The 21,371-nt window shown below is 36.8% G+C and overlaps 1 protein-coding gene and 2 non-coding genes across 3 annotated transcripts in view; all 3 read left to right on the forward strand.

The window, feature by feature from the left end:
• LOC113233926 (prominin-like protein) overlaps positions 1-21,371 on the forward strand; it is a 132,791-nt gene that overhangs the window by 62,965 nt on the left and 48,455 nt on the right. The gene's annotated exons all lie outside the window — the stretch shown is intronic.
• On the forward strand, positions 11,335-11,441 carry LOC113233977. The gene has a single exon (XR_003310765.1). It is a non-coding gene; the product is annotated as a U6 spliceosomal RNA (small nuclear RNA).
• Trnae-uuc lies at positions 19,468-19,539 on the forward strand. Its single transcript has one exon. It is a non-coding gene; the product is annotated as a tRNA-Glu (tRNA).

Raw genomic sequence — 21,371 nt, forward strand, 5'->3', positions numbered from 1 at the left:
CCATGGTTGCTCAATGCGGTTTCCTGATATTTAAAAGAGTTGTGTAAGATTGGAATTTTTGTTTTGGTCTCTTAAATCTGTCAGGTTGGAATTACGACCGAACGATTGATAAATGCACCAGGAACGTCTGCTGAAGCGCATGTGGATTGTTTTTTACGCCACAATGCATAAAAGCTACGCATTCCTTTCGGTCGGGAGAAATATTTGTATGGCCTACACTTATTTCTCTCATGAGTTATAAATTTGTGGTTGTCTATGTGTGTGCCTTAGTATTATTATTATTTATTTTACACTCTCGCGTCTCCCGTGGTCTAAAAGGTAAATGAAAAATTTTTAATTTTTTTTTGTTTTTTTTTTGTTTTTTTTATAATATCAAGTGACGGGACGAACAAGTCGTGCGCCTGAAAGTAAGCTACACGCCTGTCCATAACAGTTACAGTGCCACTCAGAGCTTTAAATTGCAAAGATCTGAGGGGCACTACCACTGCGCCCGTCACCCTTAGACATAAGTTGACAAGTCCCAGGTCCCTGTGGTTTCACCAGCACCCTTGCCCTTCAAAACCAGACATAAGTACTACAAATGGACCCTCATACTTCGATAAATAAATGATGATTATTATTTTTAGTTATAAACGTTGCAATATTTATTTTGTGGTTTTCATTTGTAACTTTCAAATGCGAACTGGAAATATTAGACAAGTTTGGTAATTGATATTTTATCGATTTCTTAGTATTACTAATTAGCAGTAATCAATATCACATTATAAAATACCTGTGTGAAGCATGCCCAATAAAAGTTTACAGTTATTCATTACCCCGCTTTCGCCGTGAAAGTCGTAGCAGGCTTATTCAATTTTGTACGCGCAATCTGGACTTGAATTGCGTTGTTCATGTTTTCCCTCTATAAATTACCAGCACAGGCAGGTACTATTAGTGCTAAATTGCCACTGAAGGAGGGAGTAGCTTAATTAAGAAAGTGCAAAGCTGACCCCTTTTTAACCAAGTTTAAAAAAAGAAGTTATCTCAATTAGACTGTATTTTTTGTGTGTATGAATGTACGTGTGTATGCATATTAGTCACACATTTTTTGAACCGATTTCGACGATTTTTGTTTGTGTAATGGGGTAACTCAGTGGTAGTCAGTCCCATATTTGAAGAAAATATTCACCTTTAAGGGTTCACTCACTTTCCGTTAACCGATTTTAATAAAACTTATCAAATAGTTGTAATTCAACATGCATGCTAGTTCCAACTTACGGCATCATAAAGTAAAAAAAAGAAAAACCTTTAAGTCTTTATAAAAAAATATATTAAAAGATAACTTTTATTATAGCTACTACATATTGTTATCAATTATAACAATAAGCATTTATTGAAATAAACAACTAATCCAACACAAACGCAGAGGTTCCCAGGTTCGATTCCCGGGCCGGGAGAAATATAATAGAACAGCTATAATGTGTTGCAGCGCTCTTCGTGGACGTGAAATAATACCAAGTTGATAAGAAATATTGGTATATTTTCCGTAATCGATCACACGTTCCACAAACAATGTTCCAAAAACAAAAAATACAATCGCTTTATCTAAGTAATTTTACTCGTCTAGCCTTTCAGACTCTTGCACACCACTCGACTGAGCACCGGCCGATTCCGCCACCCCGTCCCACCACTCAACCCTACTTTTTAGTAGCAGGGTGGGATGTGGCGGAAACGGCCGCCGATTGGCTGATGAGAAAATTAAGTAGAAATTAAACTCTTTATATTCAAATACTTAAAATTATAAATGTGAATAATTATTTTAACGATCTACAATTTATAAAACATATTTGGTTGTAAATCTTTTCTTCGAATTAAACTGATATTGCAATTTAACATTATGCAATTGTGAATAGCGCCCTCTATTTGTCACCAATATTCTATACAATACAGTGCCATCTAGTGGTCATATATGATACTATTTATTATGTGCTAGGAATCAGCTATTACATTAGTTTACTATGTATGAATACATATTTCATTAATCTACAATAAAACTATTCTACAAATGCTATTAGCACTGTCTAGTATTCTCTGTCGAAGAGAAGAAACCCTCTTTCTGTGCACAGCAGCAAACCCGTCCGTACGTGCTAACAAAACCATTTCAGATGCACTACACAGTATCTTGGCAATTTAAAGATACATACATCATTATATTGAATGCGGATGGCATTGTACGCTCGTTTGGTACAGTTAACCTACAGACTACACGTATATAGTTGTACTTACTTATTGTACTTACTTTAGCAGCAACTAGCTCCTTGTGAAAGTGTTCGTAAAGGATGCCAATACTGTCACCTTACCTATTTCAGCAGTAATGCCGGCATTATTATATATTCCGGTTTTGAAGCGTAAGGGTGCTGGTGAAATTTCAGGCACTTGGGACTTGTCAACTTATGTCACAGGGTGACGGGCGCAGTTGCAGTAGCAGCTGTTATGGACAGGGGTGTAGCTTACCATCAGGCGCACGATCTTGCTCGTCCCGTCACTTGACATTATAAAAAAGAACTTGTCAATTGTACTTGTCATTATGATGTGGTTATTGACGACCTCGGTCGCCTAATGGGCTACCCAATGGCCGAGGAATAATGAGATTCTGTATTCGAATTCCGGTAGGGATACATTTAGAAAAGCTTTTTTAAATTGGTTCTGGTCTAGTTGTTCTAGGTATTCCCTAGGGATATATATAGGGATTCCCTAGTTTAAGACCAGCAGGGCGCGAGGTACGGCTATTCACATAGATATTCCGCGCTTTATAATAATTATATCATATTATGTTGCTCTCGCGCAAGTCTCGCCCTGACGTGCTAGCCCTGCTGATATTAGTTATGGCCTTTTTTTGGCACTTTGTCATATCATTATAACTTATTATGTAAGTGTCAAGCTTATTTCATATTTAAATTACTGACGTAGTGTCTAGTGTGTAGATATCTTTCGGATAGATACTTCGATCCACTAATTGGCCGTAGTTGACCTCTCTTTTCGACAATGTGATTGTATTGAAACGTTATTTCTGTAAGAAAATTAAACAAAAAGCAGATACCTTGTTCAGTTACATGTGAAACATATAAGGCTGTCTCTTTTGCACTTATATGCCCTTTAAGATTTTGAATTTAATTCATAACATAAATTTAAATTTTACATGACTTATAAACTGTTCTACAATTTTAATTAATGTTTTTCCAAATATTAAATTTATTTTTCTTATCTTTGTTATAATTATTACTAATACAAAGATTCGAACCGACATCTTCTAGCTTCTTCAAAACCAAATACAAATATCAGACAAATAAGCACATCTAAAAATTCCGTGAGGTCCGCTGATTCGTTCCGTTGGCCGAGCGTCTGCCACGGTTTGCTAGAAGACGTCGGTTCGAATCCGGCCGGATCGAAGGATTTTTTCTGAGTGTTCGGTCTTTGTATTAATAATTATAACAAATTAGTAGAGTAATTTGACAAAAAATAGTTGCATATAATTCAATACAAATTTTCTTATCTTTTTTTATATTTACAACAATACGATACTTTTAGTTGTTTATCTATAACTATCAGTAACCTGATGTCAAGTAGCCTGGGGCCTTACCATGAACTCTTATTACACTTCATGTTACATACAACGATTCATTTTAAGTCCTAAACTGAATCGCAATAAGAGTTCATGGTTATGGTCCTTATTTTGTTACTGTCAATTTCAATACGCTTACGTTTCCACAAATAAATTGCTTAATTATGTAAAACTACCATTCGTTGTTTACCGTTAGGTATTGTATAACGTAATATTTATACCGTTAATTATATATATGCCATTAATAATGGACTAGTTGTGTTAATTAAGTTTTAGTGACTAACTACAAAAATGTAGGTATTTCCGTATTTAAAATCGCGTATATTTTGTCTTTCAACCTAACCAAACGTTTCAAGCTCTTTACATTTACCATGGTCATTACTGATTACTGACTATGGCATCTGAGAAGAAACCCGAAACTTGGTTTTGTTTATAAAAAAAACAAATAGACGATAGAAAATCACGTCTATTTGTTTTTTATAAAACATTCGAAAAAAACGTTTCCAATCGCGATTTTTTAAAATGATGGGCAGTAGTAAACAAATAAATAAATTGGTCTGTTGCACAGGAGATTTGTGGGATATTCAGTTAGACTTAGTTCATATTCAGCTTAAAGCTTAAAGGACCACTTTCATTGGCGATTCCTTTGTTCCCTTTAAGACGATTTATACCACTAAAATTTGAAGGGCAAAGTTCTTTACTAGTTCTATTCGGAATATTATGTTGTGTTGTGATGTAAATACTTCATGTTTCGTCAAATTGTTAGTTTTGGATTAGTGTTGGAAGGAACGATATCATATAGCCAAGCGCGCTGATCTTTACAATTGAGATTTCATTTCCACTTCTTTCTGTCGTCTCTTGACACGGTGACCCATCAGGAATTGCTCCATGGACTGTGTTGGTGCATTGGGTTACACAAGCATTCCTGAAGCCTCATTTACACATTTCTCTATAGCGACTTAACAAAATGCGACGTCGATTCAAATTTCAATTTTATGCCAATTACTGACTACTTCGACCAGAAAACGAAGTCTAGAGTTTTATAAATGCTGCGATAAACAAAGTCGAAATCTTGTTCCGTTGGGCTGCGTCGCACAACACTAGGTTAAATATGTATAAAGGTATTGCCCCTGACTCAAAATATCGACTGCGTAGTTGGCCATTCCTTTCGGGCCATTGGGTTACGGCTAGGGGTCCTTTTTGCCTAACGCTGCGGAAATTTGCTTATGTCTCGGTAAATCGTGTGCCACCCCTCACTTTAGCTTATGTAGGCCACCTTGTGACTTTGAAAAATCGGTTACAACTGCGGACCTGATTTACGAGATATAAATCTTGTTGCCAACTGGAAGTACACACGTTACGGACTATGGCAAAAATGAATCGGTTATATTTTTGGAATGAACTTGAAAAATCAATCGAAATCCTGGCAAAATTAATAATAATAATAATGCACACACCCATAACCCCGCACCAGGGAAACACTGTATCGGGGTAGCATACACGGATACATACACATAGACAACCACAAAGTACACCCAAATTCACGAGAGAAATAAATGTAGGCAATAAAAAATATTTCTCCGGGTCCAGGAATCGAACGCAGGACCTCTGCGTGTCAGGCTAGCGTGTTAACCGGCCACGGAGGCAGTTATTATTAAACAGTCTGCAACTTAGGCATGGTTCAATTTTCGTAAATCTGCATTTTTTTCTTTCTACAATCTCACCTGGTGGAAAGTGAAGATTTGGGCGAAGATGTACACGGTCGCCTAGACGATGTCAGTTCACTGTGTTAGAAAACAAGTCCAAGTCGTTACGTTTTGGTATTACATGGAAAAAAATCACTCTTTGGTTGTAAACGTAGAAGTCAAACGTTTGGTTTGAATTCATGAAACATAAATGTTCCTATATTTATAGATGATATTATAGAATCCACATCCATAATTACATCGATAAACCTGAAAGTAAAAGACCTTATCGTACTTAAACGCAAAGTCAATTTGGTGCAAAATAATCAATTTCACAGCTCAAGAACATGCACTTGTGTAATTAACTCAGAGTTTCCTTATTTGCGGGAAATAATTTTTTCGTAGAAGTTTTCTGTTTACTGATAACGCCTTTGTTTGTTTCAGGTAAGAAAGAGTAAAGAATGGCTGTTCACGAAATAAATGATGATTGGTAAGATAAAACTTGCTGCCTTAAGAAATAAAGCGATCTTAGTTAAAACTATGCGTGTATCCATCGGATCACTGTGTCAACCCATATGCATATCATTGCTGAGTTTGTGCCTTGTGGCTCTAAGGCATCCATGAATCACCCTAATAAACAAGTATTGTCCATTATCAATTTATCTCTTATTATTCGTGCATGTGCAGTAGTACTCACTTCCGCTAACTAACAAATATAAATTGAAAATGTTAATTTTAGAATTATCGGTCCTATTACTCATCGCTTGGGTTTTTGTTACTACAATGTACCGAACACGAGCCCCGATGTGTCTGCTTCTCGTTATTACTTGTAATGCAAGCGATAGCTCGCCTCCGATGCCCCGCTGACATTTGATATTGTTCTTTGTAAGAACGTTGTTATCAACCAGCTTCATGTGGTCCACATCATTTAGACAATTCCTTTCTACGTCTTTGAAAATATTTCCCCATTTGGGTGGCAGAGTGAGCCCAGCTTACAGTGGCCATCAGCTTCCTTGTTCATTTAACGGCCTACATATGCGTGCGTTAGCCAACACTTGCATATTTAACAAGTTTATTAGAAAATACTGGTTGCTAAATAAGGGCCTAGGCCCTAAGGTACAGGTGTACCACTAGTGGTACACCTGTCTTAGCGCCTTTCTCTTGTTTGATGTACTCCATTATTTTATTATTATTATAAAGGTAAATTCGATTAAAACAACTGTTAACACTATTGTCACGCGTTGTTTTAACCAACCATATAGCGTCCTCATGTAATAAAGTGATGTAATTCCCAAAGTACTATTTTTAGAAAACTGACAAACTTAATTGTTAATCAAATATAAGTAACATATCGTTATGTACACGGATGGTGCTACGTATGTATGTTTATTTTTCCAATCTATTCTGTCAGTTAATTACATTTTGTATATCGTCACTTATTTGTTGGATGCGTGCTATCAACGACGCACTAGATTTGACGATCTTTTTTCTTTTATTTCCTTGTTTAACTGTACACACCGCTTTTCCCAAATTGGGCCTCTTTTAGCTTACTACAAAGTTTTAGAAACATCGCCAGACGTTGCCTTAATTGAAAATAAACGAAGAATTACTGTTCATAAAGTTTAAGCTTCCTAATTTAAAGTAAGCGTCTGAATGGTTAATCCTAAAAAAGCAATTTCTTGAGGATTTCAAACAATTAGCCAGCGACTTCGAATGAGCTGAAGTTCTTGTACTGACTCATTGTCTACTTTTATATTGTAATTGGCTACAATACAATGTTCCTTTGCTAGAACTTGTTTATTATTAAATAGCTATACCCAGCGTACAACAAAAACTTCGTTAAGATCTGGAAAAGATGGCTTTAACTCTTTCTTTAGTGGACACCTGCGCAGCAGTGGGATCTAACATTTCAGAAATTCTTGTTGGACTTACATAACGACTCTGATATAATTATAATTCCGGTTTGCCTTTGAACGACGTCACCATGTTTAAGAATCTATTGTTATTGTTAAAATCGGCAAATTTACTTTCTCTTCAATTGTTTTTCTATTAGTGTTTCCATTCTCTACGGCTTTTGACAATACATCTATAGAGGTAATAGAAGCTAGTAAGTACATTGTACAATTATTTTCAATCTGCCGTTCTCCAGCGAGTCTTTGTCTGGCAGTATTACAGCTCCTATCGATCGTTACATGCACTCACAAAGGGCTACCGTCCCCCGCACCCCGACACACCTCCCCGTGTCTTACTCCGCACCGCACCCCCGCGTGCACCCTGCACCAGCAACAGGCTATTTCAGTATAACAGCCCATAGTGACTTGTAACTTTGGTAGAAGCTTTAAAATGGTGTAATATTGAGTTACAATGAACACATCGAGTATCTTATTTAGAAGACGAAAAACGGCGCTTTCTTCCTCATGAGGAAGTACCGTGTCGATAAGATATTTAAAAAAAAGTGTTTAATGTCTCCAAGATTACCTATACGAGAAAATCGAAAAACCTCTTGTGGAATTACCCGAAAGCGGTACATATCGCGACAGGGATTCGAAACGTCGTCTTCTTGTTGACATGTCATAATCTTTATTAAAGCTTTCAAAGAAAGGTTATGATCATAGGAAATGCAACTATTTTTTCGGATCCAAATCGTGTGTATTTGTTTTTTTAAATAACGTTTCAGGCCCCTTTACTGGTGGGGTGGTCATGGCTGACTGTAAAAGGGCCGAAACGTTTGTTTTACAAAAACAAATGTACGTTTAGATCAGAAGAAATAGTTTCAATCTTGTGTGTGTAATAATCGCGAAGATATACAAATGTCAAATGAAGACAATTTCTCTCCAACCATAGCACGACAGACAAATTTATATACTTTTAACAGATCGTCGTCGCGAAATATCTCTACTACCCTTGGGGCAGAAGGCAGAAAGTACGCGTAGAGAAAACTTTGTCGACGGTAGAGAGTTTCTCTTCCTGTTACGTCGTGTTCGGAGGTGACATATAATCGGTAGAGAAGAGAAAGATATCTTAAGTTTTGTCTATTTACCCTCATGCTAAGCCTGCAGGTCTGACAGTCTCTGCTCCTCAAATTTTGTCACCTGAGTTTTCACAAAGTGCCTCTACCCAGAACGGCAATTCGACTGCATCTCCCACCTCGTGGGGTCAATGTTGCAACTTTTCATGTATCTTTTCAGAACATCCTTGTATCTCAAGAACTTCTGCATTCTGGAGTTCAGAAAAGAAGATACGCTTCGCGACTCTCGACTCGGGTCCTCTCTATAGAAGCAATTGTCGTATACGGCAAAAGATCTCGTACAACAACAACTTATAAGTTGAAATGTCATTCTCCAATCTGTTGTAACTAGCATTAGGTAAAGTTTTCTGACCTGCGTATTTTTGATTTGTCACTTCTCATCTTGTGATATAGCCCGTGTCGATCTCGTTTTATCAATTCGCTATATAAAAAGGTAGACATACCGTAGTATACTGAGCCAAGTAGTGCAACTACCTCCCTAACCCTACACGTCTCTCGGAGCATAGGGTTGTCACATAGTTATTTTAGTTTTAACTACAGGCTGTAAATGTAATTTAAAAAATTAAGGTGTTGATCACAGTATTCTCGTTCTAAATTAAAACACATATTGATATGTTAGTATTATACGTCGTACAAATTCTCTTAACGTAATTAAAAAAGTCAACAAGAATTAAATTAACTGATTTTTTCCGTTACAATCGTTTTTTAAAGTACACTCACCCCTACTCTGAGACAAAGACAACCACGCTACTTATCGATTTCAATATCGGAACGTTAGTCAATATCGCAATTTTTCTATTATTGAGAAATCGATAACTTAGTCTCAGGTTTCACTACCATAAAGAGGTAATTATTTGGAAAACCTTACAGGACAAAAATATGGAAGAAAGAAAGAATGAAAATACATTTATTTGCACACCACAAATGACACCAGTTGACACCACACAAGAAACAACACAGAAAAAAAACACCACAGAAAAAAAAGATAAACGAAAATTTTAAAAAAATGTTCAGACTTAATTACGGAACAAAATCACAAACAAAACGAAATCTAAATTACACAACAGTTACACACCCGTTTAGCTCTTTCAGGTGTTCTCGATCCAAGATGTTTAAGTTAAATATTGTAACAGGGCTGGGCAAAATACATGCTACATCTTAATTGAAATACAAATTACAAAATACTTCCTTAAATGTATTTAAAATACAAAATACCAAATACTTTCTTGAGGTGTATTTGAAATACAAAATACAAAATACTTTCATGGGGTGTATTTAAAATACAAAATACAAATACAAATTACAAAATACTTTATTAGTATACTTATCGCGACATGTGGAAACCAACAATTTCCTTCAAAGGATTTCCTTCCACAATACATATCTTGAAAAAGAAGTTTTAAATATTCAGTTTTACTAGAAAAAAACTGTTAAACCAATACAACCATCAACTTCAGAGCACGAAGTACGTATAATTATTATTAATATTCCTATACATGTCGAATACTGTATATACGTGTAAATGCCATTCATAACATGTTCACAACACAAATTAGTCGCTCACGCGATACGTTATCCCTATCTACTCGGCCTATAAAGGATGCAAATGTGCAATTTAAACCAACCGCAAAATGGCGGCTATAACCCTAGAACCCTGCTACTCTAAGTTATAACCGCGAAAAGATGACTTTGACGTCTTTGACAATACCATGCACTGTTGCCACCTGCAAATGTGCTTCTACTGCATTGAATACGAGTATTTAAGATGTCGTGAGTGTTGTGTGTCGGTGTAGTGAGAACCCTAGTGCACAAATAAGTAATGAAGATAAAGTGCGGGTAGTTAGAAAAACTCGCACAACTAGAAGATGCTGACACCCGCCTCTTCAGTCCTTGCGAGACCATGGACGTTGCAATATGTCCGAAAAGTCGAGGTAAATAAAATATGTTTATACGTGATTAAGTCCCGAATTAAAAATCAAATAATTTCATACTTCATTTTTTGAACATTCCGCTTTACACAAACGGACGCACGCAGGCACGCACGCATGCAGGCAAGCAAGCACGCACGCACGCACGCACGCACGCACGCACGCACACACACACACGCACTCACACACACACATATACACATACATACATATAATAGATGCTCTTTGCAAAAAAGTGATTGATCACTTGCATTTACTTCGTCATTTACAACGACTTCAATCTAATTACATATATTTTTTGTATGTAGTTCTTCACATATAATACCACCACGAAGGTTGGGGGCTCAGATAGGGGCTTGATTAGGGGGTCCGGTTGGAGGTCGGTTAGGTGTCGGTAGGGGGTCGGTTAGGGTCCGGTTGGGGGGTCGGTTGGGGACCGGTTAAGTGGTCGGTTGGGGTTCGGTTAGGGGGTCGATTAGGGAACGGATAGGGGTCGGTTACGGGGCTGGTTGGGGATAGGTAGGGGGTCGGTTAAGGGGTCAGTTAGGGGGTCCACCCCTAAAGGGCCCCTGACCCACTCCCTAACCAAACCCTTAACCGACCCGCTAACCGATCCCCTAACCAGCCCACTAACTGACCCCAACCGGCACCCTAAACGGCCCCCTAACCAACCCCTAACCGACCCCCTAACCGCACCCTAACCTACCCCCTATCTGATCTCCCAACCGACACCATAAACGACCCCCCAACCGGCCCCCTAGCCTACTCCCTAAACGACCCCCGTACCACCCCCAGCCGACCCCTAACCGACTCCCTAACCGACCCCTTAACTAACCTCCTAACCGACCCCCAACTGACCCCTAACCGACCCTCAACCGGCCCCCTAACCGACCCCCTAACACACCCCAAACCCATCCCCTAACTCATATTCGTGATGACACTTTTACTTGATAGTTTCGGTTTTAATTGTTAGTTTCAATTGTTTCTTAGAACAACTAATAAAATTAATCTAATTGCAATTAAAATCAATTCAATCGAAATCAGTTGCAATTGAATAGATTTTTTAATCTGATTGAAATTTAATTGATTAACGTACTTGCTTCGGCAGTACATATACTAAAATTGGAACGATACAGAGAAGATTAGCATGGCCCCTGCGCAAGGATGACACGCAAAATCGTGAAGCGTTCCACATTTTTTTTTGAGCCCGGTCGAACCGCGCGAAATAAACGTAATTATACGTAATCTAAAAAATAAATACAGCTATGGAATAGACGAGATACCATCCGCGGTTATAAGGGTATGTGCAGACGAATTGACGTTTCCGTTTTATACGCTTGTCAATCAGTCTTTTGCCGAGGGTGTGTTCCCGGATCTTCTTAAACAATCCCTGATAAAACCGATCCTCAAAAAAGGAAGTAAGTGTGATTTGAGTAATTACAGACCGATTGCATTATTGCCCGCGGCTTCGAAAGTATTTGAGAAGGCAATGTGTAGCCGCCTATACTCTTTCTGTGAAAAGTACAATATATTTGATGAGTCGCAGAATGGTTTTCGGAAAAATCGTTCAACTACACTTGCGACTTACAAATTTATGCAAAAGATTCTGGATACACTAAATGAAAAAAAGTATGGTATCGGTATCCTATTGGACATGTCAAAGGCATACGATAAAGTTCGGTATGATATCTTACTGGATAAACTTTACGGAATGGGTATACGAGGTGACATTCATAAATGGTTCGCATCCTATTTAGAAAACAGAATCCAGTATGTAGAAATCGAGCATTATAACTATGAGACAGGGGAAATAACTCAAGTCAGATCTGAGCCTCAAAACATGAACAATTCGATACCACAAGGAAGCGTCATTGGGTGCATACTATTCCTGGCTTATATAAATGACCTCCCAAAAGTAATAAACGATTCATGTGTTCTTTTCGCTGACGACATCTCAATATTAACCTCTTGTAAAAATAGTGACCACTTAAATCAAACCCTTCATAATACACTAACTACAATTGTAACATGGATGAATGATCACAATTTAGAAATTAACTTCACAAAAACCAAAATTATAGAATTTAGACCCTATCAAAAACCATCACTAAATATTAATTTTTCGTATAACCAAATACAAGTAGAAACCGTCAATACATTTAATTTACTCGGAATAGATATCGATACAAATATAAATTGGAAGCAGCATGTACAAAAAATCACAAAAAAGCTATCTAGTTTTACTTACGCCTTAAAAGAAATAAAGAAGTCAACAAATTTACAAACTGCCCTAAGTGCTTACTATGCGTACGCTTATGCATGGCTATCATACGGCATCATATTGTGGGGCAATAGTACAACTGTAAATGACCTCTTTATTAAACAAAAAAACTGCGTAAGAATACTAGCAAATATATCAAGAACAGAGAGCTGTGAACCATTCTTTAGAAAATACAAAATCTTAACCCTAACATCAATTTACATTTTGGAAGTTTGCAAATTTATAAAAAAGTACCCACAATTTTACACTAAACTGCGAGACGAACCAAGACACCATCCCACAAGATACGGAAATAATCTTGTAACACCGTTCTCAAAATTGGAAATGCATAGATCGAGCCCATATTCAATGTCGATAAAAATATACAACAAACTACCGGAGCATATAAAGCAAGAAAATAAAACAAGTATTTTCATAAATAACTTAAAAAACATTCTTTCTAATAAAACTTACTATACAGTGCAACAATATCTTGATGATAAATTGCTATAGCGTTGATCTGCCTCATTCCTATTTTGCTGTCCATTATTATCATATCCATATTACAGGATTCATATGTCTTTCATTGTAACTATGTGAATAAATAAATAAAATGAAGTAGATAAAATGTTATATAATGGAGTAAATGCAATGTTATTATGGTCGAATTAAAACTAGTATAACACATAATTGTACAATTAATAATATGTTTATATATATGATAAGAAATATAATAAGAAATTTTGTAATAATAATTATTGCTAAGGCTTGAAATGTAATTAAACCATATTATAAGTTTTTATATTGCTATGCCCTTACAGTATATTACATGTATACGTAATATAGTGTAAAATTTGTATTATTTATGTTATGTAAACTGCAATAAATATATTATCATTATCAATGCCCAACACTGATATAAATCTATGCACGTCACAAAATAGGCTGTACATTGAAAAGAAAAAAGTATTTTGTTGAAATGTATTTTGCAACGAAAGTATTTGAAATACAAATTACAAAATACATTACGGTCAGGTATTTGAAATACCAATTACAAAATACATTTTTAGGGAGTAATTGAAATACAAATACAAAATACGTATTTGTATTTTAAATACGTATTTCAAATACAAGTAATTCAAATACTGCCCAGCCCTGTATTGTAATGATAAATGTATTCAAATTTATATTATTTACAAAGAGCAACCCTTACAGTTTCTTGCTCATTCTCCTCGGGGGAATCTGTCTTACGAATGAGCAGTAGAGTTTAATCAGCATGACGATTGCAAGTGTAATTTGCTTACCTATGAAATGAAGGTTATTTCACTTTGACTTTGACAGATTATTTAATTAAACATAAGACACTAAGGGTCGTATTCTAGAACTGTACTCAATGCTCAAGTCAGGATTGCAATTGAAACACAAGCACTGGAAATACGACCCTAATGACAGGGACTTGAGTATGATTTTGAGTGCTTTGAATCATACTCAAGTCCTGACTTGAGCATTAGGTAGAGTTCTAGAATACGACCCTAAGTATAAAAATACTTTGTGTGGTGCAGCAGCAGTAACAAAAGGCTCACCAACTCAGTATTTGCTGGAAAACGCAATGCATTCCTCCTCAACTTTCCAATTCAACTGCCTCTGTGACCGAACGGTTACCTAGCCGCAGAGGTCCCAGGTTCGATTCCCGGGCCGAGAAAATATTTGTATATCCTACATTTATTTCTCTCGTGAGTTTCGGTGTAATTAGTGGTTGTCTATATGTGTGTCCATGGCACCCGCGACACAGGGTTTCCCTAGTGAGGAACTATGTTGAGTGTGTACGTCATTGTATTATTATTATTCTCAGCACTGATTTTCAGTAAGGACAATATCAAATACAACAGTTAAGCAAGGGCGTTGTTAAGATTGAAAAAAAGAAAGAAAGAAACTTTATTCGGCTATAATAAATATACAAATAATAATAATATTAATCTAAATTTAAATTTAAGAATAAACCACTAAAAAGAAACAAAAAAAAAATTACTAAGTACATAATAATAACTAAAAAGGCTAGCCAGCTCAGGTTAATGCTGGGCAGAGCCACAGCGCTGATTTTCAGCTGGACTCCGAGAAGAGGTAGATGGCAATGCCTATTTGACAAAAATAAAGAATAACAAGTACTTGATCCGTAACCTAAACATTTAAAATAACGATTCCCAATTTATAATAAAATTATTACAATATGCAGCGTGCTCTTAAACAATATAAAGTAACAAAATTAATAATAAGAATAATGTCCGAGTCATAATAATACTAAAAAATTAACGACTAGCTTCAGTAAATAATGCCGTTTATTTGTCCCACTATCGTTAAACTCTTTAATTCTTTTCGGAAAGCCTGATAAAGAAGTTTGTTGTATTTATGGCTTTGGAATAATTGTTTAAGATACTATCCTGAATGTCTTTACGGTGTTAGATTAGATTGCATTGTTATTTGTCTTCAACTGGAAAGTACGTGTTGTATTTTGTTAATAAACATTGAACGCACTGGGTTTTTAATGGCTTAAAGTTGGATTGGAGAACAATGGAATAAAAGAGCTATTTGGTGCGAAATATTTGTTATAGGTTCGTCCAAGGATGTATTGTCACTATTACCACTAACCTACCAAATTTCTGCTGCGAAGCGGTAATGTAATGTAAACAGCGTTCCGGTTTTGGAGAGTAAGGGTGTTGGTGAAGTATGAAATGAAATTTGTGTCTAATGATGATGATCGCAATGACAGTGCCTCTCAGATCTTCGCGAAAAAACAGAGTGGATTTGCAGCTGTTACAGGTGTGTCGCTTACCACCAGACGCAAGACTGCCTCGTCCCGTCTCTTGATATCATAATGATTGAAATCTATGAACGGAAAATGGGTGAAATTGTACCCCCTTTTTAACAAAAAAAAAATCGTTGAAATCAGTTCTCAAATGTCAAAATAATCGCGTAACAAACACCCGAAAAACACACGAATACAGTCGAATTGTGAACATCCCCTTTTTTCGGTTAAAAAAACTCGAGTAGAGGAGGGAGGTTCTCCCTTTCGTGGGAAGAGGTTACGCAGCTCCAGGCGAGTGAAAACTCCAAGTTAGAAGATTTATTTTCGCTTTGTATGACGCCAATACAATTTCACCCTATATATATATATATATATATATATATATATATAGGTCCGGGCAGTTGTTCCCAAGAAGGGACTAGACTCCTGGAAACCGTTCCGCGAGATGATGAATCTCACCCTATATGAGCGTACGCAATATCAGAAGATTCGGGTAGCAGTTCCCAAGAAAGAACTCCACTCCTGGTTAGCCTAACTGAGCTCTCGGTGTTCTCAGATTTTTCTTCACATTAAGTTTTTTTTTGGATATTTTTTTTGCAGTTGGCCGCTGATGGCCTCGACTGCGCCACTGGAAGAAAAGGGCGAGCTTAAGGCTCATAACCCGTTCACCAGTGTTCAGCCAGGACAAATCTGAAAAAATCGGAAGATATTACACAGAAAAAACAGTAGATTGAGGAAAAAAAACAGTATATGCTGAACTTGCGGTGTTTGAAACACTTTTGATCGATTTTCTTCAAACGTTTTTATCTAATGTTTTTGATGTTATCTTACTATGTTGGTATCTGACAATAAAAATTGTATTTGGATAATAATGGCATAGATGTTACTTCCCCGCTTTTTCTAGACCTGTGATTGACAAATATGCCGAAATAATTTTAAAAAAATTAAAGGACGATGTTCTATGATTTGACCACATTGTAAAGTTTTGCAAATTACAATTTTACACTTTAAGTTTTACAAATTACAGTTTTACAAAGGTTCAATATGTTTAAAGAGTCACAGTTGAATTCACGTTAATGCTAAGTGCATGCACGTAAAAGGTTTTTAGCGATACATTTATGGACCAGCTAAAAAACATCATTCAGTGGAGTGCATCAAGTACCTAGTTTATCCAATAAGAACAGTTTACAACATTTTTTTATTTAATGTGCTCTACACTTTCATTCCAAAAACATAAAGTACGACGTTGTAAATGGAAAAGACGATTCACAAAACTTAAAAAACCGACAAGAATAGTTGTGTAAAGTGAAAAATCAGAAAATTCCTTAGATCTACTGGAAAAACGGTAGACCTGGCAACACTACCGTTCACATAAAGAAAATTGTGTTCGAGTAGTCACCATTCGAGGGAAAATCTTAACGCCGCGATTCAGAAATAACGCCAAATGGGTCAATGCCATCTAGCGGATACTTAGGGAACTAAAAGTGAACAATCTGACCTAAGGCCGTCTAATACGTAGGTTTGTTACAGATGTAATATACATTTAACGTCACCGTAAGCAGTCGTAACAATAATAGCGTCGGCTATCTCCGCAATGACAATGTCCTTGACATTTGCCAGTAAGTGCCAATCGAAATTGCGAACTTGTCCACCCTCGCGTTGTGCGTCATAGTTATCTCATTCATCGCAAAGTACCAAATACGAGAAATTTTGCGCGTTATTTAAAAATACCTATGTGCTAGCTAGGCCTTCGTCCTTGTGACGTAAGAGAGTCAGTGTTGTATACCCCTGATTTCGCACTTGACAAGTGACATAGTATTGTCTCAAAAATATCATATATAACATAAATATTTATCTCAAAACTGCAATATATTATAATTTATCTCCAAAATTTCGTTGTCTAAGTATCACTCATATACGATTTAATTTCAAAGAGACAAGACTGTCACTTTGAAATTTGTTAAACCGGTAATATTAATATAATATAACGCAATTTTTGAGATAATACTATGTTAGTTGTCATGTGCGATTTATATTATAACAAAAAAAAAAAACTAACGGTTTGCACAAACACAATTTTAATCTAGTCGTCTCCCTCACGGCAAAGCAAAACATCGTGATGAAAATGAAATCTGCATGACGAAGAACGTATGAAGTATAATAAATGGTTTCTATTATATTCTGTTGACGTTTCCAACCCCGTATTGGGACAGATTAGCAGACTAGGTCGTAAACCCTTTCTTTTTTATCATCATCAGCCTACACGCATTCACTGCTGAACATAAAGCCTCCCCTTGAGCACCCAGTCCATCTAGCCGTAAGGCGTCCTACACTACGTTTTTCTTGAAGTAATAGTCATTCTAGAACAAATCTGCTCCATCGGCCATCAGCCCTCTTGCAGGCATGTCCGGCCCACTGCCACTGCCAGCTATGTCTTATATGTCTTATACATGTATAAGGAGACATATGATACCAAATGGCTGGACCAACAAGCACGACATGTTTCTTGTCTTGACCAACAAGACAACCATCCTATCCCATAGCAGTTGCAGTGCCACCTCACAGCTTTAAATCGCAAACATCTGAGGGGCACTGCCACTGCGCCCGTCACCCTGAGACATAAGTTGACAAGTCCCATGTGCCTGTAATTTCTCCAGCACCCTTACCCTTCATGTCGCATAAACCTGCATGTCAAAGAATGCACCGACCACATCACATGACGTCAGACTTAGGTAAACAAGGAAAAGTTACCATATTTACCATTTCCGCATTATAGAAATAGAAACCATTTATTGCAACGCCATATTATAAGAAAAAACTCAAAGAAGTAATATAAAAAAATATAACAATACTATACTGACATGTGTGCCAGCTGCACATGTAAAAAAGGATTCAGCTAAGGCCACAGCCGAAAATGGGCTGAGACGCTGGTTTTCAATTGACCCTAGCGAGTGAGTGACATGGCGTTATGATTATGTAGGTTCACCTGTATCACTTTTTAACTGAAAACAAATTTTGGATTGAGGACTGTAGTTACTCAATACGTAAAATTCTCGCTAGTGGCAAGTGCACATTGTCCAGTATGTTTTCCTACCAATGACGTCATGCATTTTGAGTTGACGTGTAGTGCCCTGGTGCCGTTTGCGAGGCAATTTTTTTAAATTACTTTCAAACAGTTAGGGTAGTGAAAATCTTCATTTAACTGATATTTTTTTTAGCTGAAAAGTTGCTCGATTCCCTATTTCCTGTACTATGAGTACCAGGCCACCGCACAGTGGGCCTATATTGATAATTCGGGGACATATCTAGTACATAAAAAAACCTATAACATATAACATAGGAATAACTTGTGGAGAAACGAGCTGATTTTTTTTTATGTGATACATAATAACATTTCTAACAACTTTTATTCTTCTATAATTTCTTGAAAAGTTGATAATTTCCGAAAAAAAAAAAATTGTATGGAGAAATATACATTTTATTTTTTTATCTCAAAATATACGAAAATGTAATGTGCGTGGGTTACTTACAGTATAGTTCTAATCATTATCTATGCAGAAAAAAATAATCCATCTACATGTACTTGCGGCTTTACAAGTAAATGTGCAGTAAAATTGTAGAGAACGATTCGACCTATACTGTAAATACATTATATTTCCCTACATTTTGAGATAAAAAATAAAATATTTGATTCTCCAAACAAAAAAAAATAAACTAAACATTTTTTTCTCTGAAACAATCAGCTTTTCAAGAATTATATAAAAGTAAAAGTTATCAGTGTATGTGTATATCATTATTTATCACATGATAAAAATCAGCTCTATTCCAAAAATGGTTCCCATGATTAAATTTAACCGAATTATCAGTTTGGGCCCACTGTGCGCTGGCGGTACTACCCAGAATATCCAGACCACAACGAATTTAGAAAAATCTCAAATTGGTGTTACCAAGAATCGAATCCAGGGCCTCCCTGCGGAGGCAAGTTTCTCCAACATTTTTCCTTAGCTGTTAAAGATGTAAAACTGTTACATAGTTACAATAATGACCATTGTGTTATTAAGTAAACAAAAAAAGAAACAATTGTTTCCAAATTATTGACATAATATCTATCGAATATTATCAAACAATGATAAGACGGCGTATTTCGGCACATCACAACATCTCCCGTATGGTCTAGTGGCTAGGATACCTGGCTTTCACCCAGGAGGCTCGGGTTCGATTCCCGGTACGGGAAGTCTTTTTTCTGTTTTTTCTTTCTTTCCTCGGTTATTAACAAGTTATGGATGAATAGCAAACGCTAACTCAAGCGGTTATATAAAAAAACGGCTGAATCACGATTTGTTATCGCGCATTTCCGATTACGCCTTCATCGGTTCTTTTGTTAGATTAACAGTTATTAAATATTATACCGCAGTTTATTAATTTTGTTCAAGTATGAGAATTAGAACAATAACAATTTTTTTTTCTTTTGACATCATCAAAGTATATACGCAATACTGTTAGTTGTCTCTGTTGCCTTTAATACAATTACTCCCTCTGTCGCTGAACGCTTGCCATGCTAGACTGCCACGGAGAGGTTCCGGGTTCGATTGCCGGGCGCGGAGAAATATTTGTATGGCCAACATTTATTTATCTCGTGAGTTTGTTGTAATTTGTGGTTGTCTATGTGTGTGTCCTTGGTACCCTTGATACAGGGTCTCCCTAGTGTGGGGTTATGAGATGAATCCAGTTTCGCGCGCTTTCTGGTAACCGATTTCAATAAAACTTAGCAAATAGATGTAAATCCACGAACTTTTGAGGTCAGTTTTTTAGTACTCTGTACTGAGATTATAAAAAATAAGCTTGCCTTTTTCTGTACCAGGGGAAATGTTTGGGTATGTATAGGCTGCCTATAGCAGTGCCACTCAGAGCTTTATATCCCAAAGATCTGAAGGGCACTGCCACTGCGCCCGTCACTCTGAGACATAAATTGACAAGTCCTATGTGCCTGTAATTTCACCAGCACCCTTACCCTTCAAAACCGGAACGCAGTAATGCTTACATTACTGTTTGGCGGTAAAAATAGGTAGGGTAGCAGTATTCTTTTACAACGAGCTCTACTGCTACTAAATTATAGATTTTTTACTAACGCTACTCCATATTTACACGCCCCTGTGACATTTGAAGTATACTAAATATTAAAACAAAAAACATGTTACAATTAGTTTAGTCTGTTGAATATTTTTTGTTATACCGTTCTAGATCTTTCACAAATATGAATTGTTTTCTAAGTCACGGTGTTATTTTTCCTTTCAGTCCTACTTATAGGAATGCATGCTTTTGTGATGATCAATTTTAGTACGTAAAATAATATAAGGAAACAATAAATATGGTATATTGGAAATTACCACATTTTTATGATATATGATGCCGTGTTTGTGGTTTATAAGGGCGCGTGTCCATGCTAAGAAAAGTCGCCGGGTCTATGCAATAATTCGTGTCGTTTCTACACACGGACTCGGCGCCGGACAATAAAGAAATCTGGTCTACCCCCGACACGACGCGCTCTGCCGCTATTGTATGGGGCGGGGTGAGGTGCATTGTCAGTAAACGAACAATATGCGCGTGGACGCTGGTGTTGCTTAGTAGTCAACATATTTCTTCCCACAATCGGTAGTAAAACGACTGCCACATGGAAAACACGTAACGCACTGACACATTTTACCCTACACACCTCAGTCCGAAAGCATTCGTATCGTATACATTCTCATTATTTTTTCGTCTGCAACAGACACGACATGTTTTCATAGCTAGAACCGACAAAGTTTTTGTCGTTTACAAATCCATTCTCATCGTTTCTGTAGCAGACATGGCGAATTTCTTAGCGTGTACACGCGCCTTAAGGGAGTCACCACGTCGGCTGCGGTCCGAATGGAAGCGAAACGCGCAACGTCTTTTTCGCTCTTATTGCAAATACCCAAAGCTTTTTCTGATCGGCTTAATGTGATTTCGTGTCGATAAGGCTGCCGTCCTTGTCATAACTAACGCATTTGTATTTCGGTAACTTTCGAGATATTGGCAGCTAAA

Source organism: Hyposmocoma kahamanoa, unplaced genomic scaffold, assembly GCF_003589595.1.
Source record: "Hyposmocoma kahamanoa isolate Upper Pololo Valley unplaced genomic scaffold, ASM358959v1 80, whole genome shotgun sequence".
Lineage (NCBI taxonomy): Eukaryota > Metazoa > Arthropoda > Insecta > Lepidoptera > Cosmopterigidae > Hyposmocoma > Hyposmocoma kahamanoa.